Source organism: Mytilus trossulus, chromosome 10 (assembly GCF_036588685.1).
Source record: "Mytilus trossulus isolate FHL-02 chromosome 10, PNRI_Mtr1.1.1.hap1, whole genome shotgun sequence".
Taxonomy (NCBI): domain Eukaryota; kingdom Metazoa; phylum Mollusca; class Bivalvia; order Mytilida; family Mytilidae; genus Mytilus; species Mytilus trossulus.
The window spans coordinates 34252506-34277121 of NC_086382.1; the positions used below are offsets into that span (position 1 = coordinate 34252506).

Genomic DNA, 24616 nt, shown 5'->3' on the forward strand with positions numbered 1-24616 from the left:
CAGTGATGTGCTTTTAACAGGGTGAAGATAAGTTAAAAGAAGGTTGATAAGTTGAAGAAAGGCAGACAAACCCATGATCAAAAGAAAAAAAACCAGACATACAACAGTCCAGAAAACATTTTACAGAAAGTAGGAAAACTGAGCAACGTTTCGTGCCACCACTGTGGCTTACACGTCTCGGGTTCTCCCATTATTAAGTTACCAGAGTTCAAACATTCTCTTGTTGGAAGTTTGTTTTACATTGGAAAATCTCGCCACATATTTGACAGGAAATTTCAGGTTAAAATTTACATATCGAGAGTTATTTCATCATGTATAAAAAAGATCTACATTAAATGTCAAATTCCTATTTTATGGTATTACTTTTTATGTTTTGTGTAGGTTAAAATAGGAAAAGGAAGTTTTGACAATGGACATAAATATGCTAATAAAAAGAAACACTAGTAGTTAAGGTAATCACAGGAGAACATATCGGATATTCAAACCATGATACGTCTTCCTCTTTCTTCTGTGTTAATTTTGAAAGGGCATTATGCGTTCTATACTTTTCGGGTTGTTACAGCTGTTTAAAAGAACATAAATATGTCTTTTTGGTGGACAAGGGGTGGGTCGTGTGTGGATTGTCGACATTTCAATTTACTGTGATACTGATGCGTGTGTCCTCTTCCTATTAAACTTATTACAACATATCAATAAGCCTTCTACAGAAAAGCTAAAGAATTACCGAACGCCAAACGTTTATTCTAGAATAAGGGTTCAGAGCGAGTAAATGTCCTTCTCCGTATATTCTTTCCTTATCAGAGAAATGAGAAGACTGAATTATTCCAGTATATTTTTTTTTTCTAAACGTATCCTTACTCGCAGTTGAATACATAACTTGTTGCCATTGTTGTGTCGTTTTTTTTATATTACTTGCCGGAAGAGTCATCTTTAGGCTTTTGAAAACTATGTTAGGAAAGGGTTATTAATTTGGATAATGAAGTCCTTGTAGTATTTATTAAAAGGCAAACATCATCTTCGACGTTCTTGTGGTGAACAATTATATACTTAAAGTCAATGACAAGGGGCAAATCCAGATGTTAAGCTTTCATTGCAGATGTTTGCGGTCTTGTTTAGTGGATTTTTAACTTTTGTACTATTAAAATACTTATGTAATTCAATAGTAAATGTTTCGACTTTAGAAGTGTTAATATATGGTTTGATTAGAAAAACCATACAGTTATCCAATACCTCAACATAACAGTTAATCATACAGGTAAATCTATTGGTGAACAGGTAAACCACTCGGTTCATCAGTCCCTTGAGTGACAGCATTCACAAGCGATGATACAAAGTAACCGCTTCATACGGCACAAATTTAATACAGGTGATTCCAGGTGCGAAATTTGATTAAAATAACAAGGAGTAAACAGTGAACTTTTATTCTCTCTCCTTCTGATCTGGTTAAAACTATCTATAAGGAAAGGGTGAGTCTAAATTGTTATTTTTTATTTTTAAAGGATGATAATAATTACCCAGTTCTAACGCTGACAAAATTCATATGAAAAGTAGCTTTAACATCCTTATTTCTTATAAATTTCAAAACATCATTTCTCCAAATTCAACTTAAATTTATAAGCTGAACTCATTTAAAATTTTAAATTTTAAAATAAACCAATATGTTGCCTTCGACGTTATCTAAAGAAAAATCTACTGGGTCTTAAATAGATGTCACATATACTCTATTATGTGGTAAGAAAGATATTAACTTGAATAGCACTGTATTTAGACATTATATTGTTTTAAGTACAAAAGATGTCATTATCAGTAAAGTAGGACATTATTTTAAACACTTTGTTTGTTTATGTTCATGTTTGTTCGTGATAAAGTTGTCTCGGTACACCATAGGGTAATCATCTTCATCGAAGTCCTGTATTAAATGCATTTCATAATCGACATTCATTTATTTACATACTGCTACCGTTCTAAATAATACTAAAAATTATAATTACTTTTTTGGGGGTGAAATCAAGTTTTATTGCAATACAAGTATTTTTTGTTCTATCAATGCTCGAGTTGAGAAACAGTGTTTTAATATGGCTGATAATTTAAATTTCATTCAGAAGATTTTTGTCAGTTTTCACATTTTCTACTAATTAATAAATTCTGGATTTTACTTCCTAAATGTTGATAACCGTTTAAGGCTCAAATGTCCTTATTAACACTTTTCCAATATTTGATAGTATATTCAAAACATGTTTTTCCTTTTGCTATTCTAACTGCGAGACTTGTTTACCCCGAGTTTTATTTTTTTAATCTTCAATTTCTTTGAATTGTCTTGTGAACTTTTCTATGTTTTTCTGTGGCTGTTAGTGTGTCTTTACATATGAGACCTACAATTTTGCATTGCCCCATTGGATGTCATTCTGCTTGTCATCTGTTAATTTGGATTTTGAAAGATAAAAGATATATTATCAATTCAAGTATTAAAAGAAAACCTAAATACATTTATTTTTCCAACAATAAACAATAATGTACTCCAAATAAAAATTTCTGTTTATTTTACACACCCAATAATGATATTGTTGTATATCTAGACTTACATTGTAATGGCTGGTTGACAATGGAGTTGATACGTAGCATGAAATTACAACATGACATTTGTCTGCATGAGTCGGTCTCTGTTGTGAAAGAAAGATGTAAAATTTCTTCAAGATTTAAAAACGAAGAAAACATAAATTCAGTTGATTTTTTTTCATGTCTTATCTTTTGCCCTTATAATTGAAAGGGTTTAAAACGAAATTTTATTAAGGAAGAAAGACACAAAACAGAAATAAAAGGAGTATTTATACTTCAAAAATAAAATTGATGAGTCCGACAAAAAATGTTCATTACAATAAATCGGCCCTTTTACAACCACACTGTTCCCTGCAAGCAAATAAGATGTTAGGACAGGGAATATGGGTAACCAGTGAAACTCTCAGTAAAAATGATTGCAACAACATATGTGAACAAGTTTCATGAATCCGACAAGCACCTAAAAAGAAGTCGCATAGTTTATAAATAAAATCATACTCCAGGTATCAACAAATAAAAATACCACTGTTTTCTAAATAATAGGGAATATAGCATCAATATTTACATAAGTTATAGAAATAAATATTAAAACATATATTTCACTTTCAACCTGAATTATTTTTGATATTTTACTTCTTGAACTATCGTCATTGTATTTACGTTAAGAAGACGCCATATTTGTTTACTCCAATATCGAGAAGAAAGCAACATATTTCACAGTATCTTTGATGTATACATTAAAAATACAACTACATTTTTCAAATAAACATTACATATGAAAAGTAATGTAGTAGAAGTAATGGATTCATTTTTAATACCTTAAATACGTAAATATACAAGCAGAAAAATTCAGAATCGATTCTTGGTTGGATCTAATATTAAAGGTGTTCAGGGTTCTGATTTTCACGTCTTCAATCTTAAAATTTCATGATAAAAAATAATTTTGGCATCGCATTAAAGGGGTTTGAGACCATATCATAAAATGTTCCTAGATTGCAAGGTTGTTATATCAGCCTAGACTAGTTACCTTGCCGAAATAGCTAAACATGTTAAGGTAACTTCACTTTAATTTTATGAAGCTATTTTATCTTGAGGTATGAAACTTTTCATTCGTCCTCGTTTTATCTCAAAAACAATTTTATGATTAAACAGTATTTTTGCTTACGTGATTGTTCGATTTCGTTTGTTTCTTTTTGGTGTTGCCTTTTTATGAAATTCATTAGTCATTTATAATACTAATAGTCCTTGCAGCTAATAATTTTTTGAGTATTCAAATATAAAAAAATAGGCGCCACCCCTGTGAGGTTGATTAGTAGTTTCAAGTAACCCTGTGAGGTATGTCGTGGAAAAGCTACGTATATAATTAGTTTTATGAAGCTATTTTATTTTGAGGTATGTTAGAAACTTTCCTTCGCTTCTTTTTATCTAAAAAACAGTATTTTTTTACGTCTTTGTTCGATTTTGTTTGTTTATTTTTGGTTGTCGCCTTTTTACGGAATTCATTAGTCATATATAATAGTACTATTCCTAATAATTTTTCGAGTATTCAAATATGTGAACTTTTCTCATCATAGGCGCCACCTCTGTGAGGTTGATTAGCAGTTTCAGGTAACCCTGTGAGGTACTTCGTGGATATGCTACATGTATAATTAGTTTTAAAAATCCAAATCTATATACATACATCTACTATATTTACAATAAACATTATCTAGTCAACAATAAAAGCGTGTGATTGATGTTCAAAATAGTCATTTTCCTATTTGTTTATAGTTGTTCTATAAAATATTAATAATGTATTTTTTCTGGTCATTCGATAACTTACCCACTCATAAATGATTTATGGATATTTGCTTACAATTACATACATGTTGTAATCGTATAAACGATACACAAATCGCCAAAGGGTAGTTATAAAACCGAGATTTGAACCATATAGGGTTGTGTGGTAAATGTTTTGCACCGTTAAATGGGATATATAGATATGATCTTAATTGAATTCATCCATGCCTCATTTCATCCTTTAAATGCAGATCCACCGTGAAGGTTTATGTTTTACGATGTCATGCATTCATTGTACTGAATAAATGTTCAATTTAATGTACATAGATAATACTGAAATAAAATTAATTAATTTTCCTCAATTGAAATCTTTTTTTTATTTCGCAGAAAGAATGCGACTGTCACGTGATTTCTTCTATTAATCTATTTCCATTATGCTAATTATGCAAGTAATGGAAATTAATTATTTCCATATTTCATAATAAAAAAACATGTAAAATGATAATTTATGATATAAAAATGTATGCATTTGCACTTACTCTATACATATTCCTAATAACTCGGTCATTTGGTCATGTTTTGTTCCCAAAATGTGATTTCGTGATAATCATGTAACACATTTTAAATGTAGTTAACAATTTTTTATTCGAGCGTTCCTGATAAGTTTTTTGTAGACGAAACGCGCGTCTTGTGTAAATATAAAATTTCAATCCTGGTATCTATGATGAGTTTATTTATATGCCTAAATTAAAAAACACCCAGCTTTATCAAGAATTTAGTTTCTGATTGTAAAATTAGTTTTGAAACTAAATAATAGCGTATTTCTTGTATAAATCATAAATGTACTTTATGGGAGAGGTTCGGTAAAAAAAATCTTATCAATCAACACGAAGAGTAAAAAGCAATTTGTACACAATTTATTCCAAGGAAATAGATGGATTAAATCTGGTAGAATAGCTAACTGAACCTCCTACTTATAGAGTTAATAGATGGTAGCCCCCTTCACGGTTTTAAGATTCATTTAGGTCCTTTGCCGGGTTTATGCAATTCCATGTGTATTTACATATCAATGTCTTTAGCAACTTTGGGCATGATCTTGATAGTTCTTGAAAAGGTTGCTCTAGAAACATGCTTCAAACCCAGCGAATTTTTGCATATTCTAATTTTTCATCAAGTCTTAATCGCCCAATTGGCATTGTTATGGTCTTAATACAACGATATTGATATAAATAAATATAAATTGTGTAAATACTAGTGTGCAACCATTTGCATTTGTTAATATACATAAAATAACACTGAATAAATGTTGTGCGTCCGACACTGCGCTGTTCTGGAGACACCTTTATCAGTAACGCTCAAACTCAAACATAATAGTTAGAAAGATAGTTCATTAAAGAAATGTGTGCTGATGTAACTTTGGTTATCTTTGTCCAATTAATTAGTTCATAACTAACCTATTACAAATTTATGAATTCTTTAAGATACATGTACATTATATACTTTTTCATTTTTATTTGTGGCGGTGGGTGTATTTATTTGTTCGACATATTGTCGCAACATCCTTCAGTATATGCATTCTTTCATTTACACTTGGACATATGTCTTAAGACATTTTTGAGATGGGGAACATCTGCTCTATGTCTTGCTTTCCCCTTACTCATGACATCTGTGTTCATTCCTAGTATATATGTACTCTTACTTTACAGTGACACTTTGACGTGCCGGTCTGTCGTAAGACATACACGCCCCTTCATTTCACTATACCATAATTAATAACTATCACACTTAACGAACTTGACAAAGAATTAGACAATTTGATTTATTCGTATAAATAGTGAAAGTGAAATAAGGTGTGAGTATTACAACATAAATGATACCAGCCTTCCGTTTGTGGGTTTTGGACTGAGTTATTGCACTACATTATTTATAACTCACAAGCATGTCATGTTTGTAGGTGAAAGGGTACTTTCAATTTCCGTTAGTTAGGACACTGACGTGGTTGGTTTGCCACTTTTAGCCATTCCATAGTACTAGGTTTGTCTGAGAATTTGATAAATACATTAGAAATCCACGGATCGTCTTTTTTATATATATAAAATCCTAAGGTTGTTTTGTTTTGATCGGTATTTGCAGAATTTGGTATTGTTTACAGTTCTTAAAAGACTATTTTTTCAAGACTCGGCTAGTCTCGGGTGATGTAACTAAATGCTTGACTCATTGTATAAACCCTTTTCTATTGATGATGTACATTATATAACCGTGTAGATTTCATTTGCGTCATGCTGTAGGGTTGCTGATTATTGACGCTTACATTATTTTATCTGTTTTCTTATTTCAAGTAATGTCTGATAAGCTCTGAAAATTATATGTTTAGTATTGAAAACCAAATATGTAAAATAAAAATAGTTGGAAAAGTATTTGCGTACTATTAGATCATCAAACAATTGATTTCGTTTTTTGTGGTACTAGTAGCTTGTTAGGCTCTTATATAAACATGCAGAAAGGTACCAAGTTTGAACTCCGGACTTCAACTCCGGACATTTTTTCCATTAAATATCCAAAACGTTTGTCAATTTATATTTATTCTGAGCAATTCTTAAGATCAATTAACGTCTAACTTTAATACATTCGATCAATGCCCTTAAACTATTATCAATCAAAGCTTCAGTTCATGATGAACTTTTCCTTATAGAAAGACCAGAACAAACAATACTGTTACCGATATATATGGTTTAATTACATAAGTCTGGAATGTTTTACTGTAATGACCTGAAGTTTTTTTGAGTGTGATAGATCGATGGTTTAAAAAGGATAGCTGACAACATTTGTTTTATATAAATATGTTACAATGTTAATTTGGTACATGCTTAACTCAGTTCCGTATATAACTTCATTGGATAGTTCGCTCGAAGCAAACAACAAATAATGTTAGTGTGATGAATATATATCTGAAAGCGATAACAATACAAAATATGTGGGGGTTTTTATTTCTAAAAAAAAAAGAAGAACATTCAATATTCATACAGCAATTGTAGCGATGTTACGTACACGTTGAAGTAAACCATATGTTCACACTGTGTAATCGTACTTTTTGTATCTCTGCGACTAATAACTTATTACAGAATTAGTTCAAGATTATCATTAAATATCTTTTGGCCCCAAAGGGTTATTTGTTTTTAGTAAAGAAGTACTAGTAATTTGGTAGTAGCAAACCCCTTGCCAAAGGCGGATTTAGGTGGCGCATCACCTCTTTATGGAAATAATGGGTTCATTATATAAGGAATCACTGAATAAATTTGAGAATGGAAATGGGGAATGTGTCAAACAACAACCCGACCGTAGAAAAAAAAACAACAGCAGAAGGTCACCAACAGGTCTTAAATGTAGCGCGAAACTCCCTCACCTGGAGGCGTCCTTCAGTTGGCCCTTAGACAAATATATACTAGTTCATGACAGGAGCGGGCCCCCTCTTATGCAGTCAGCGCTCCCTCTCTTTTATTAAAATTTCATGTTCCGCCTTGTTCTTGCCAAAGAGAGGCGTCCGTATGTTGCGGAATGAATAAACACGCATCCACGTGCGGCCATAGAGGAGACGTTAGATAGATATGACTTGTATGGAGTATTTGAACTTGAATAACCCGTGCATCAACTCTTCGGTGGGTCTTTATGTTGACTTGTCGCCTGACGAAAACACAACACATACACATCTACCGGTATCAAGTTCAAATATTATCAGATATGTTCCTTTATTTTCATGAAATTTCCAAAATTATGTTTTATTCAGTCAGCTTTTCATCACAGTTTTCATTGGATATGCATTATATAGCTAATTATAAATTATTTTTTAATAACTTGGTGATAAGAATAAAGATGTAGTAGTATATGAGCGTCACGAAACCCTTTTTCTTGATTTGCCGTAAGCAGGTAAAACCTAAAAGCCAAGTATGCATAACTTGCTAGAAATAGTATGACAATATGTATGCTCTAAGTATAAGTAAGACTGCCTTTCAAGAATTGGAATAACTAATGTACAGAACTTCAAGTTTGAATTATTTATTACATCATAAAGTTTACCTATAATGATGTATTGGATGACGATCGGCAATGGTATGTATAAAATTGAATTAATGTACGGAAATCATGTCTCCATATACATGACAGTGGCAAGCACTGTATGTACGTAAAAGGAAAGTGGTTGTACGAATACTACGAAATGAAAATTATTCGCCTTTTCGAAATCTAAAAGAGTCTGGGTAATCTCATTATTCGTACCCTAAAATAAAGATAACGTTACGTCGTTGGTTGAATTTCTATTCATTTTTTTGTGTCTTACCAATCATAACGTTTTGGTGGTGAACGCTTTGAAAATATTACTAAGTATATGCACCATACATGTATTTTGAAACTGTGGATTATGGTAACACATTCACTTCGAAACAAGAGATTGTGACATATAAGAGGCACTGGCGAAATGAAATTGTAGAAAAATATCATGCAACACTTAATTTAAAACCAACGGCATTTACGAAGTGCAGGGTATATATGAGAACATCTTCGCTAGATAAGGGTAACCATCCAGTCCCCTCCTACCAATGAATGGAGGGAACCGAAGCGTAACCCTTGGCTAGAGAAGATGGGGTTTGGACAGGTAAACTGCAAAAAGAAAATATGCAATTTTAAATTATGGGCTGTAAAATTTTGGTTTACTCAATTGTGTCTCTTGAAAGGTTTGAGCAGGATTCATGCTGCTGGTCAGTGTTTTTTTTCTGTATAGCAAATTTTAGTCTATATTATTTGTTTTCTTTCCGAACGGTGTATTTTATTTTCATATAACGGTATCGCCTTTTCTTCTTTTCTAATTTGAATGACATTTAAGCAACATTTTTCAGGTGTTTTTTTTATATCTTTACACTGACTAAGAGTACAATAAAATTATTTGTTGATGGCGTTGCTGTGCTGCATTTATTGGGTAATTATTGGCATAATTGCTAACACAGTAAGTGTCAAAATATTTGTATTTCTAAAATATTCTATATAATATTTGTTGAGTGCATTTATGAATGTTTCAAGCACTGTGTATGTATATATAATCAATAATTTGGACAATACCTGTGCAAAAAGCAAACATTGTTGTAAAGTTTAGAATACTCAGCACGGCATCCATTGTTTGAAATTTTGATTTTGCAGAATTTAAACAGGTTTTGTTTAATCTTGGGACGAAAAGTAGTAATTACTTAATACTGAACTTTTTAGTGGGAGTAATCGGTTTTCAATAATTGCATTGAATTGTCATAAGAAATTAAATGTTTATTTTTGTGAGAGGCCTGATTTCCTTTCTAAGTTATTGTCGCAGACGTTCAGCGATCACGTTGCACTAAATGACTCTTCACTCAATAAAAGATCCGCGTTAAGTAAATAATCCCTCAATAAAGTTTTGAATGTTTTCTTTTTAAAAATAACAAAACTGTATTATTTGAGTACCATTGAAAAGAGATGTATGTAGCATTTATTTAGCTATGAATGAATAATGACAGACAGTTTTTGAAAGGATCCAATTTCGCTTACGCACTGTCCAGAAATACGGATAATTATTCAATAAAATTGATTTTGTGGTAGACATTCACAGTAAATTTTAATCTTAATTGTGTTCCGAAATAAATAAATATAGGCGAGTGTGCATTAGATAAATATTAGGGTTGTAAGGGTTAATTCATTTCGAACGGTTGTTATTCTTGATATAACAATAGATTTTGAATACTGTTAATTGATTTTTCATATTCAATATTTTTCAATAAGTGTCATAAACTATTTTGACCTGGACAAACAGATGGTTTATAATTTTATTCAATGTTATGCCTCGTGTATAGATAACTTTTTTAAATGGGCAACAAATTAAATAATGTGAAATCTGACGCATTCTGAAAGCATTTTCATTACATATAGCAAGCATTTTATTGTGAATCCAAATTACCTTATTAAGGACCAACAATAAAAACAGAGAATAAAATTAGAAATGAATATCCAGGAGACTTGAATGGTAAAATATTCATTTGTCCTTCTTTATGATAATGTGTCATTTCAAATTTGGTTCATACACAGACATAGTAATATCAATTTAAAAGATTTTCGACTTTAATTTATCCAATTTTGTGTGCAGTCTATATAAATATGCAAATATGCTTTATCATTTATTTATTTGTTATTGAATTGTACGGAGATGTCAGGCGCTTTTTAATCACATCCATTGGTATATTTTTTTCGGCACGGGACATTTGCGCTTTTTCATAGGACATTTGCGCTTTTTTTTGTGGACACTTGCGCTTCAAAACATAGGACATTTGCGCTTTTTAAAAATGGACATTTGCGCTTTTCACATAGGACATTTGCGCTTTTTTTATATATATATCTATGATTTCCCTTTTCTTTTATCCGGGCTTGGGACCGGCAGGTTTGACCGGGCAGAGTTAAAGTCATTCTTTATGGTTAAAAGTTTAAAAATCATTTCATAGCACAAACATGTCATATTGTTGATATTTGTTTAAAAGTTTATGTACAGCTAAAAGTACACATTCTTATGAAATAAAACCATGCATGTACTGTCATCACAATTACAGGTCAGTTATAGCTTGATATTCGAAGCCCAATGAGTGAACAAATCTTGCTCTTGTTATCTGTCCTGATTGGTACTTAAATAAATGATCGAGTTTCTACTTCTCAATTCTTGTTTGGGGAGCCTGTTCATTAATGTACCTAATCATAAACATTTTTTTTCATTTACTAGTCTCTATAACTTTAAACTCCATGTTCAAGACTGTGTAAATGTGAACTACCTATAATGACAAATATAAACCACTTTAGGTAAAAAGCGCAAATGGCCGGTCAATTTAATACAGGTGAATCAAAATTAAAAGCGCAAATGTCCATAGTATTTGAAGCGCAAATGTCCTATCGTTTTACAGGTAAAAAAGCGCAAACGTCCTGTGCCCATTTTTTTTGCCCTTTTAGAGTACTTTCAAGAATTTTTAACAATGCATATTGCTTTCAATAAAAAAATATGTTGTATATTAGAATTTCCAAGCTAATTCATCTCAGATTTAATTAAAACTAATGCCAATCTTAAGAAATCCGAATACTTTATTCTTACTTTTTCGTTTCAAAACATACATACCAGATTTAGAAACATCATCGTTATGATTCAAACTATAATATATATCTCTAATAACATAAATTTTCTCAATGTGGCTCCCTATTATCGTCGTTTTTAAATGCCTTATTTGCTAGATAAAAAGTGAAAAAAAAATCCTTTGCCCCCACCCCAACCCTATTTTCTATAACAAATCCAATGGTCGTATCCTAACTTGAAATCGAAGGGAAAGCTCAAGCACGTGCACATAATTTAATGACGCAAAATCCTTCTTGCGGTCGAAAAATCACCTTATTAAAATGTCTTAATAGTGTCAAAAGTTTTGTACTTTGCTTTCGAAGTACCTGAATTATGTAAAGTTTTGACATAAATTGAACAAATAAAATCAAAATTAAAACCACAATTATATTCAACCTGTAAAATGATCAAATCCTGTCTAATATTTACCACACATATATTAGGATTGTCTGCCAGAGAACATGGCGTTATACCTATTTGGTGTACAGTGTACATGATTAATAAGATGTATTAAGGATGAGCCTTATGTATGCATCTTTGATCGGGTTGTTGTCTCTTTGACACATTCCTCATTTCCATTCTCAATTGTATTAGGTAAAATCAAATTAAATTCAATTTAAATAAAACAAAACAAAGAAATTGATGTGTGAGAAAACATACTAAATGCTGATTGTTTGTTAAGGATGTCTGCTTGTCATGTTTTGGAATTTTAGTCAGATTTTCGTAATCCTCTGGTTTTATCCATTTTAATGCCTTAAACAAATTTCCCGATGAACCCCCATTTTTCTTTTTATAAATCTTTTACATGTATAATTATAAGTCATTTGTAAAAGTCTTATAAAATTTTATTTATTTTTTGATAGTATTTGAGAACTTTAACTGGTCAATGATGAAGCTATGAAAAATCATGAGAGAACATTTTCCCGCCAAAATTCCAATGGCTAATATTTTGAAAACAAGCACATTGACCCATATATTTTGTTTGCTTTTAAGATTCCTCAAATAATTCCCTTTCAATACATACTAGTTTTATGAAAATTTATTTAGTTTGAAACTGAGCAGCGAACATCCTTAAATCCTATTGCTCCTCTCTCTTGAATGCGTCATTCGATGATTTGCTGAACCTCTCATAAGCTATCACATTTCCTGGGTATGGAATTCTACCCTTATATAATATGATGATGTTGGATTTTTAAATGTCATGTAGATATTTTATTTCATTTGGTACCCTTTTGTATTTAAGTATTGAAATGCAGAGACAGCACGGATTTTCGAAAGCTTACTTTACGCGAACTCTTTGAAATGTTTAAGATTCAATGTATAATTGACATCACTGTTGGCAAAACTTTTCACATCTTCTAAATCCGGGGTTTCCATTTTTGGATTTGAGTGTTCCTGATAAAGGCGCATCAAATTTTATAGGCTGTGGTTTAATATAAGGCTCCATTTGACTGTTTTGGTATTTGAAAAATAGTTTAATGGAGCAGCGAGAAAATCATGATATATATTATATTGGGTATAATCAAATGGAGGGACTATGAAGAAATTTATTTTTAAAATTTTTATTTTATGTTTTTATGAATCATAAACGAGGCATAATTTCAATTAATTTATCAGAAATGTGGTTTGTTACTTGCATTTTATTTATTGATTTGGTGAATCTTATTATGGTAAAATGCTCATCAAATGATCGTTAGATTTCAATTTTTTTTTCTAGTTTGGCAAGTTAAATTTGTAAAAAAAAGTAAAAAAGTATCTGGAATTTTTCCAATGGAAGGGATACATTGTTACAACAATACTTCCATGATTCTCCAATAGCCATTAGTAGAAATGTATATGAAATTTTATCTAATTCTTCTGGTGTAAAAAGGGTCATGTTTGAGAGTTTGATAGGTCGAGCGATCTACTAGATTTTCTTCGTGTTTACTATAATTTATTTTATACAAAAAAAACAGTGGTAATTTTTATAAATGAAAGTAAAATATTATTTGAGCTTATACCTTTTTCAATTTTAATATAGGTTAAAACAGACAATCAATGTCTAATTATAACAACCGAAACAAGACTCGGAATCACACAAACGTGAATAGAAAAAACTTCATTGTATTTGAAAAACAAGAACAAAAGGTGTCTCTGAACATTTGATTAATAAAATTTAGCCTTGTACTTTACTTTGATATATTTCTCAAATTAGAAAAAGATTATTTAAACAACAAAGACTAGATGTTCAATTGGTCAACTGCTTGTAAAAGGCAGGATGTGGCAAGGAAGTATTTATGTTCGGACAAAACACAAGCTTGTTCATGTATCATTTACAACTATACAATTAGTGTAACATGTATCTTTTCCTTTCTTTCAATTTTCGTTTTTTTATTGAAACGTTTCATAAACTTGTCAAAACAACATCTACTGAAAGATGAAAAAGAATTGAGAGTAACATCTTTAGAGAGCAGTCATTAATTTTACATCGGGGAATGAAAGATTTTTAAGGCAAAAAAAAACATTATACAGACACAAGAGTATAACAAAAATAATATTTTCATTTCAGGATAAAATTAAACAAGAAAAGAAAAACTTCAAAGTTACTTGGATTGGTAAAAACAAGATCTGAGATTGTACTACCAAAAACTTGCATGCTGGAATTCAATGCTCCTTTAGACGACAGAAATTGGTATGTATTTCAAAACAAAAATTAAAGTTCAAAATTTTGTATTGGCACACTTGATGCTTGTATTTTAAAAGTTTTAATATTTTTGAGCTGTTTTGTCTATAAGAAAGTCAGTGATCTGTAATTTAATCTAGTTTTTTCTTCTTGTTATGTCCATGCCAAGAACCAAATTTTGATTAGTTTTATAATATTTCTCGTCATTCAGATGGCTGGTAGTTTGCTCTTACTATTGTGTTCTGCTGATAATAGACGTTACTTTATATCTGAAGAAGTTCAGCTATTTTTGTTGAAGGTACAAAATTCGAAATTAACGGTATTTCAGTCTTGGCAGATACATCAAGAGTTCATTCGAAAGTTAAAATTTAAGGCGACGATTGTTATTATTGTATAGGAAGAGCTCAAACCAAACAATAAAATAAGCATAGAACGATTCCGAAAACCGACATTTTGGCTAGATACTCTAGAACAACATCAGATGGAAATGGGTTAGCATTATTAGTAAAATAAAACATAATTCATACATTTAATTTTGAAAAGTCATAGCATTGCAAATTTTTTTATATGCTGTATGACGTGATATTTGGAGCTTTTTCGTCAAAGTTATAAGGATATTTTACAAATATTTTGTTGATGTATCACACACTATTAACATACAAACATGTTGATTTCGTTTTCTCTGTGTTTATTTCAATGATTATTTCAACCTTGCACGGACTGTTATGTACATGTACGTATCGTAAACGATGTTTCAATACCTAAATTACAATATAATGAATATTACTAAAGAATTCCTTTTATTTTTTTCAGTGACAAATATTCAAAAATGCATTTCTAAATATGCATTTATATACAAATAAGTTGGTAGATTTCTTTATGATTTGTTCAAAATGCATACAGCCTAAATGAATATCCTACTGGTTTTAACGAATTATATACCAACTAAATCGAATCCAAATCGTTTGATGTTGTTTTTCAAAGCGACCAAATTTCAAAGTTCATTGAATATTTATTTTAATAAATATTCCTCATAACGTGTGTTATATAAGAAAGGGGCGTTCATTCGCTATGCTGATGGTCAATTTTGTATTAGTAGTCTGGGGTATAATATCATTGTACTAGGTTGACATCTACTATGTGAAAAAGTTCTATTTTATAGTTTTTATGGTCAGAAATAAACATGTTTGGAATCTATAATTTATTCAAACTACAGTTTGAAATCTATATTTTATCCGACCTACAGATGTTGCTCACATGTAATAAAACCTTGATGTTTTATTAAAGCGGAAATCCAATTTCGCGGTGTTTTGGATCCAAGTAAAACTAGATATAAAAGTATGGACAGGTATATTTAACATATCAGGTAACTATGCCTGATCTAATCAAGCATGGTCCCTCATCTAACGATAAGCCGGATTAGAAATAATTATCTCCCGCACACATGTGTTTTCTAACTTGTAATTTCGTAAGCTTCGCTGCTCTTTAGCCATTCATTTTCAAATTTAATACCTGACCGCAAATATTATTCAACACTTAAAAGTTTACCATCCCTGAACCTTTATTGTTCTGTATACTTGTGCTTTGAAAAGTAAATATTAATATACATGTACGCGTATAATTATTTCTTCCAAACGAAAGAACCGTTGATAAGTTTGACATAATGTCCCGAATATTAGATTGTAAAAGTAGTAAAACATACAGCCAAACACGTATTTAGCGGTTACTCTATTCATTCTGATGAAAAGTTGAGTTTGTTGCACATTCTTTATTTTTCTATGAAGTACTTGTCTGTTAATTGTCACTGACCCCGTGAAACTATTCCTCCTTTTCGATGTACGACCAAAAGCATTCCATGATAAATGTTAAAATTTAGCAAAAGTGTGTCTCCGACTTGTGGCTTTTGTATGGTCCCTTGGTACATTTTACCTTTTTGAAGTGCGGTGAAAAAACAGTGACATATATTAATGATTTGAACTAAGCAAAATAAACTCTAGTTAGTAGTTTATATGTTGCGGTCAAAAAGAAAAATGATGTTCAAGCATACCGGTATGTGGTTATTGGGAGCAGTTGTCCACATCATTATTAATCGGACTTAATAATTAACGTAACAATTTATTACGGTTTGTAGTGCATGTACTTTGTACTGCCGTTTCATACCTTTCCAAAGCAACGGGAGAGGGACTTTATGTTAAATCACGTCACATTCTATATGTTCCTGTCCCCAAGTCAGGAGACTGTATTTTTAAGGAGGTTGTCTTTGGTTGTTCACTGTCATATTTGGTTTGAAGTAAGATAATTGTTTGTTTTTCATAAGTGATGCCGTTTTGTTTATACGTACGAATCGTTTCACATGTTGTCATATCAAGAAGGTCTTCTGAGGTTCTGATGATTGTTAAATGCCGTAGTTGCTGAAATCCACGTCATTTGAACTTCTTGTCACATTTGTACCACATCTCTTACTTTTTATATATTTTCTAACGTATCGATTGCATTATTACAAAGTTACAAAAAAGTAACCGTTATAGGCAAAGGCCTTCATAAGACATACTGTTCATTCATTAGTATCTTTGCGGACATTATATTTACGAGTAAACTCCTTAGAAAAACGGAATGTTTCATTTATTTTTGTGATAAAAAAAAATATCCGATAGAATAGGATCCCTCGACTGTTTTATTCACTAGAATGTTGTAGTCACATGCAATAATTAATTCACCATAAAACTGTCATGGTAACTTTTATTAAGATTTAATGTGCTGTATATTTTTAAAGATTTTGTCGAATGTTTATCTTTATTCATAATATGTTTATTTTATGGTGCAGATAGGGGAAAATTAGCTCAACATTAAATATATAAAATTGATAATTTAAAAATCTCATACAAAAATAATTGAATTGGTTTCACCTTTCTTACTTCATTTTGAAATCTTAAAGGGGTATATAGATTCGAGGTTGAATACATAGTAGTCATTATTTGTCTATAAAATGATTGTTAAAAATAAAATAAAAAGACAGAAAAAATACCAACGAGCAAAATCAAGAACGGTAAGAGAAACAAAACAACACTATGACAAAAAATCGAAACTCTAGAACATGGTGCTGATACCAACAGAGAGGTGAGTGGGATTCTGGCCAGTGAAATCATTAATAACAATTAAAGAACACCTGAATACAAACGTTTAAAAAAAGTTTACGAAACAGTTATCTTTCACCAGGTGCGAATCTAGTATTGCAGTTAAACTAGTTTCATTTCAGGATTTCGGCTTTTAAATACTAAAATATATGTAGTACATTGTTTATTTAAAAACTTGTTTTTGACATGAGTTTTTTTTAACTGTTCAAATAATACGACGAGATTTGATGTTTAGGAAACTGGTTCGAGTTTTAAAAACAAATGTAAAACATGTTTCGGTTTCTAACTTTTTCGAAACTAGTTTGGTAGAAAAACATAGAGGATTTATCAAACCCCACAAAGGCCAAAAACAGCTAAGAGGCAACTGACAAATTGACTCCGGAATCCCATAGTCAAAGTTTTATTCGTCGTGCAAAACTCTAGATTGAGGAGAACAATAAAGATGATAAACAATAAACTCAAATCATGTTTGTCAAAAAATGAACAATGATTTTTTTCTTTATATCTAAAAACTTGCAGTTTTTGTAGGGCCTAGACATACGATGGGCATTTTAAAGAATACGGACGACACTTTTTTTATAGAAATTATGCAATTGCATATGCTTCAAACTCGAATGTTTAAATATGCCGAAAACGTCTTCAAATCCTACATGTTTTAATATTGTCACACACTTGACTTTAATATAAGATCGAAGTTTTAATTATCAAACCTAGGCTGACTTTACATGACGTAACAGTGCTAAAAGGTCATGATTTGAAGATTTTAAGGTTGTTAAAAATTATGCAAAATCTGTCAAATTTTGAAATCAAGTGTTTAATTTCAAAGTTTTTGAGAGTATTTATCAAATAAGTTGATATTTTGAAGTTGAAACAAATTAAACAGCCAAAGAATAGTTTGTATTGTCCATGTTATGGAAAAGAAAGCCAAGTTTTGAACTTGTCATTTGGTTTCGGTTCAAAAGCTTGAAAGTGGTATCTATAAAATACATGTATAGTTCCAAACTTGTGATTTAAACATTAAAGTAAATAAAAAAGTAGAAACTCAAATATGAAATTGGGGTTCTGACAAAAATTCTTAATATTGACAATGAAATTATCATAACTGTTTTTATTTCTTTAATTCAACATCAAACAAATCGTTTAATATTTGAATAATCTGCATTTATATGTTGCTAAATAATTTTGTTATTCATAATATTTTTATCTTTGATAATTTAAAATTTCATGCAGGGTTGAAACATGAAAAGAAAAAAACGTTTCGTGGATCGCGACAAATTGACCGCTGCAGACGTTATATTGAGTAGCGCGTGATTTAGTTCAAACTGGAAAAGCAGACGACAGTCAAATAATTGCAGTCTGTACTGTACCTCTAGAAACTGGTCTTTTTACGTAGTCAAGAACAAATACCAGATGGACAGTTTATTTTCTCATCAGTTTTGTGCAGTTAACATTTTTGCGCTGATAACAATTTTGATTAATGTAGAGTGTTTAATATCCTACTGTTCGCTTGCATAATTATTTCATCTTAAATAGAATTTATCTTTTCAAGATGAATACAAATCCACTTGATATAGACCATAAAAAGAACATATATTTGAGGTACAAAAGGCTTTATGTAGTATCGCTGTTAGGTAGCTTAGTGCTGCCGTTTTGTACTGAGCAACACAATAATTTGAAACAAATATGGTGAGTGTGTGTGGTAATTATAAAACCTGCATCTCAATTTAACCTCTCCCTTATGAACACGTGTCGTATAGTATGCTGACGGTTCTAGGTGGGATATTCAGTTCCACAAGAAAAACTAACATTGTTTGGTATAGTAATTTGAAATGTATAAAAATAAAAATATATGTTGATTATATACTTCTTTGGCGTTCACATGATCCCCTTTTAGGGCAGTGGAGTTATGTTGCTAGATCTTTTGTTTTCTATTTGTGGTGTTCACACAATCCCCCTTTAGGTTGGAGTTATGTTGCTAGATCTTTTGTTTTCTATTTGTGGCGTTCACATGATCCCCCTTTAGGTTGGAGTTATGTTGCTAGATCTTTTGTTTTCTATTTGTGGCGTTCACATGATCCCCCTTTAGGTTGGAGTTATGTTGCTAGATCTTTTGTTTTCTATTTGTGGCGTTCACATGATCCCCCTTTAGGTTGGAGTTATGTTGCTAGATCTTTTGTTTTCTATTTGTGGTGTTCACATGATCCCCCTTTAGGTTGGAGTTATGTTGCTAGATCTTTTGTTTTCTATTTGTGGTGTTCACATGATCCCCCTTTAGGTTGGAGTTATGTTGCTAGATCTTTTGTTTTCTATTTGTGGTGTTCATATGACTGATCTTGTCTGTTCTCTCTTTTTTTCTTTTGCCAACGGTTGCTGTCAGACTTTCGTTGGCTGCTGGTTTTTGATTGTCCTCTGATGTACTCACTTTTTCTCTTTAAAATAAATCCCCTTTCCACCAATTAAATACAAACGCCTCAAAATAGTGTATGTCTATGAATAAACAAACAAATATAAGGAAACTTAATTCGGTTTTTTTTACTTAGCTTTCTCATGTTTAAAACTTAACTCGATATGAAGCAATAGTGCAGTGGTATATAATATATACTGTATTTTTTGTGAGTTCTTGAAGTTTTTTCATTATTTTTATTTCACAAACTGAATGTTTACAGTTATTGTGTACACAAAAGTTTCGAAGACCCGAATTACCAGGAAAAAATTCAACTCAAATTGCAAGAATGTATTGACTACGACAATCCTGGTTTAACAAACGTTCTTCATTAAGACAAGATTGGAATGTCAATGCATTATTTCAATTTATCTTTTAAATTTATTTAAAGAATGATATATGAACAACGGAACAGTTATGACTCACTAGGCATAGGTGTTTTACTTGACGTTTCTTACGCAAATCATGCAACATTAAATTAAATTTAGGGCTTTACACAAATGGTTTGTTGGACATTTTAGAACAAAACGATAAAAATAATCAAAACAAACGAATAAATAGTCGAAATTGATAAGTAACTGATGCGTTTTTACCGAAAGATAACTTTATCAAGCATATATCACTTACACGAACTAAAGCTTTTTTCAATATCTGCAAGAAATACGAGAAAACAAAAGGATTACTATTTAAAATATTTATGCATGATTAATTATACTGTTATTGTATACTGATTGAATTCCTTAATTTTACGTCTTAGGTGGGTCTTTTATCATCGAAAACAAAGATCATTATACCATCATCTGCAAGTTTTATTCGTTTTCTGTTTAGAAGGAAGTTATTCATATTTGAGCAAGTTTTTCGTAAAAGCTAACCTGCTGTAGTTTACTAAGGCCATTCAGGTCATTCCGCTGCTTTAGTAATTCAGGTATGTTTACACCTTTCGCTTCATGGTATTTATCCTTCTTGATGAGGGTTACGACAAAGACAAACTTTTTCACGCTCAAAAAAAGTTATTTTATCTTATTCCATGCAGGGAACCGTCAAAGTTCCGGTGTTAAGCAGCTGACCTATAACTAGCAATTAAGTGACAAAATCTATCACTATGGTAGACATATACATCAAACTGTAAAACAGTACACTACATTTAAAGAAAGTGCATAGCAAATAAACATAAGTGTATTGTTTAATTTGTCTTGTAATGATAATAGTCGTGCTGACCTAAAGGCTTGTTTTTATTTATTTTTTGTATTGACGAAGTTTGATTGGCTGCATGTTATGTAACGAAGCTTGATTGACTACAAGTGATGATACTTGCATGTATAACTGTCAATATATCTTATCAAACATCTAATGCAATAAATAATGATAGAAAATGCGTACTTTACTCGGTTTTACCACTTTTTATTATGGTCACAGCATGTTACATTTCAAAATGTAATAATCGACAAATTTTAAATCATCAATCATAATACTTGTCGCAGACATATGCCGTGATTGACAACTGCATAAGAATTGAATTATAAATTTTGATTTCTGCACAAAAAATTATACATATCTATGTAAAAATAACATTTTTATCTATGAAATTAAATATCGATAGATAAAGCAATAGTATGATTCATTAACTATGTACTGTTATCTTATGGTTTTTTGTTTGACAAATATATAAAATATTAAAATTTTGTAACTTAAAGCCACAGTTGTGAAAACAGAACAATGTAACTTGTCAATAAATTCAATTCTTGTTTATTGGAAAAAGGCAAACATAACTTGTAAGTTCTGGTCAATCACACGAAAGTGAAACATATTGTTTCATGTAATTCGCTTGATGTAGATTCCTGGATTAACCTTAATCAAACACGCCCAATACCATAACATTAAAACAGAACAGTTACATGGGGTAGCTATGTTACCATGAATGGCATAGAATTAATAACAAAAACCATTTGTTGACTTTTTGGCCTCTCGAGTTTCATTCTATATTTTTGTTAAAATATCATATACCTGTTCAGAATTCGAAATAATGATCGTTGTAAATAATGGTAGTATCGAAACATTACTTTCGTATATAAGATGCAGATGGACCAAAATTCCACGAACGATAATATTGAATTAGTGCAAAATGATCAGTTGTGTTTGCATTTTGCGCGTATGCATATTTTGACATTATTTCATATGCCGCACCAAATCATTATATATCTGGGTGCCTTTTACGAGTTTATTCATGTTTGAATTGGTCATCTTGTAGTTCATAAGTGTGCAAAATATTAAATGAAATATGTAATATATACCGGGGTACCGGAATTCTATAACATTTTTAAAGAAAAAAATAGCACATGGAGAATACTTTCTTTAAACCAACGCGAAATTTTAAAGTCTATGACATCTTGTTGACAGAAAAAGGTTTAGTTACCCGAATTACAATAACTATGGATAAAGTTTCTTTGACTAAGTCACGATGGAAACTATCATAAGGTCTAGAATTTGAGATTTCATTTATTATTAAAATTCATGAATAATTTAGTAATATTATACTGTTGTTAACTTTGCACAGTTGGAATGCAAATGTCTGAGCAGTTTTTGCACAACACGTCAAAGGGCTGTTATATGATGGTCTCGTTGTTTTGTAAGATTGGCATAATCTATTTCATCTAAGCTTTTCATATAATCATCATAGTTTTGCTGCACTGAATTGTAAAAAGCTTCGAACAAGCATTTTAAAACTGACATCTAGATGGGTGTGTTGCCTAACGGCTGTTATCCTAAAAATAGGATATTGAATAAAAGTTTTTTGGGGGAAATTGTATATATTAATTTTCTATAACGAGATTTGGAGGGTGCGTGCCTTTAAATAATTATAATAGTATACAAATTATTCTTATTTTTTTAATCTAAAATGTATATACTTAGTAGTAGTATCTCCTATATACAACAAAAACGAATATTTTCTTTAAAAAGTTCTGGGTTTTTTTTGTTTGTTTTTTTCAAGTGAATTACCCCTATATATGATAATAATTGTTTTTCTCGTTCTGAATCTTTCATTGTGATAGTACACCCTAATCAAACTATCATTTCACTTAATTTTTATGTCAGAATGACCCATACTTTGCTTTCAATTTGTATTAAGCCTAACATTATCAATTTCACCCCCCTCCCCCTCCATCAGGACAATGTTTAAAATTATGCAATCACATTAGGCCATAAAGTTACGTAGTGTAATTGAAGGATAGTCGTTAAGAACAGGCTTCAGCAGAATAAATCACCTATACACAAGACAAGGTCTATTATTCCGAACAACAGGTATACATTTGATATACAAAACTGATGATACCTCATGTTGGGCTATAAATCCCGGAACAATGCCGGGACAGAATACCCGTTGTTAAAGTAATTACACTGTATTGACTTTTACATTATAAAAATAACAATTGCCATTTTTGTAATGAATGTTATACGGCACATAAAGGCTAAATGCATGTCAAAATGTGTTTGTAGTCTTATACAACAATTAGTTTACTATAAAAGAATCGTTCATATATTTTTTTAGGTTGAAATCTTACAAATTTAAGTTCCTTTTTATGAGAGTGGATATCAGATTTTATCTTTTCACACCGAAATTAGATACCTTCATGATTAATAAATGTAAACAGTTAATCTGTGTTCTGAAAATATCTTTTATAAAAGGACAAGTTCAATGACTGATAAAGATTATCGTGTAACAGTTTTGCAAGGATGTCAGCCTCCACCTCTATTGTTTTAAAGTTCATCGTGCAGTTAAAAGACTGCGAGCATGTAACAGATGCATCTTTAGAGCCAACTTGTTGAATCATGATTCACATAAAACGTAATGAATCATGATTCACATTAAACGACATGAATCGCGATTCACAAAAAAAAACGTAATGAATCATGATTCACAGAAACGCACTGAATCAAGATTCACAGAAAACGTAATAATTCATAATTTACTGAAAACTTTATGAATCAATTAATGATGATTCACAGAAACGTAACGAATCATAACAAAACGTAATTAATCGTGATGCAAAGAAAACGGAATAAATAATGATTCACTGAACAAATGATTTTTATTTGCTTTTGGAAGAATTTGAATAACAAAATTAACCAGTAGCAAGGTGAAAACTTCATGTTAAACTTGGTTATACAGCTGAGACTGTTCATTACTTTTCATTTGAGTTACTGGTCTCACTGGTTTCACTGCATAGTCTCTTCTTTTGAAATTACATATTTAGTTTTATCAAAACTTGCGTTTATTTTTTGATACTTAAATCCGAACTTTGTTTTTTTTTTTCACGCTGGAAAAAGTATATAGCTGTTGTAATATACAGTGGCTTCATTACAGCATTATGAGTGTTTATCATAGCAAGCACTAAAATATTAAACAGGATAAAAAAAAATAAAAAAATTGACGGTCACGTTATAATGGTTATATACATATATTTAGTGTACGATAACTCTTTTATATTGAAATATGTTGAAAAATGTTTGACTGAAAAATATAATGAGGTGAAAAATATGAGATTTCATTTTTCTTAAAATGTTCATGAATAATTCAGTTATAAGATATGATTGTTAAATTTACGTGTTTTGAATGAATATGTCTGAGCAGATATTGCATAATGCATAAACTTCTTTAAAAGACTTAAATTTTATGTTATCCTTTGTTCTTCAGAGTTGGCATGCTCTCTAATTGCGGTTTCTCCTATTCCAATGCATCTCATCTTTTGACAGACATAAGAAAGTTAAATTTTCACACGAGGATTGCAAAAAAAATAGTACACGAAACGGACTGAAAACTGTTTTGTGTGACATAAGAAATTCTTAATAATTTTACATCTGATCCTTTCTTTTCTTCTCTG

The 24616-nt window shown here is 30.8% G+C and overlaps 1 protein-coding gene across 2 annotated transcripts in view; it reads left to right on the top strand.

Annotated features, from left to right (window-relative positions):
- Nucleotides 1–24616, top strand: part of LOC134687252 (four-jointed box protein 1-like) — a 46789-nt gene that overhangs the window by 11076 nt on the left and 11097 nt on the right. Inside the window, exons 1-2 of one of the 2 annotated variants that reach the window (XM_063547392.1) lie at nt 1295–1466; nt 14046–14168. The gene's annotated coding sequence lies outside the window, so the exon portion shown is untranslated. Of the gene's footprint in view, nt 1–1294; nt 1467–14045; nt 14169–24616 lie in introns of those variants that run through there. The other variant, XM_063547394.1, reaches the window with a different exon arrangement.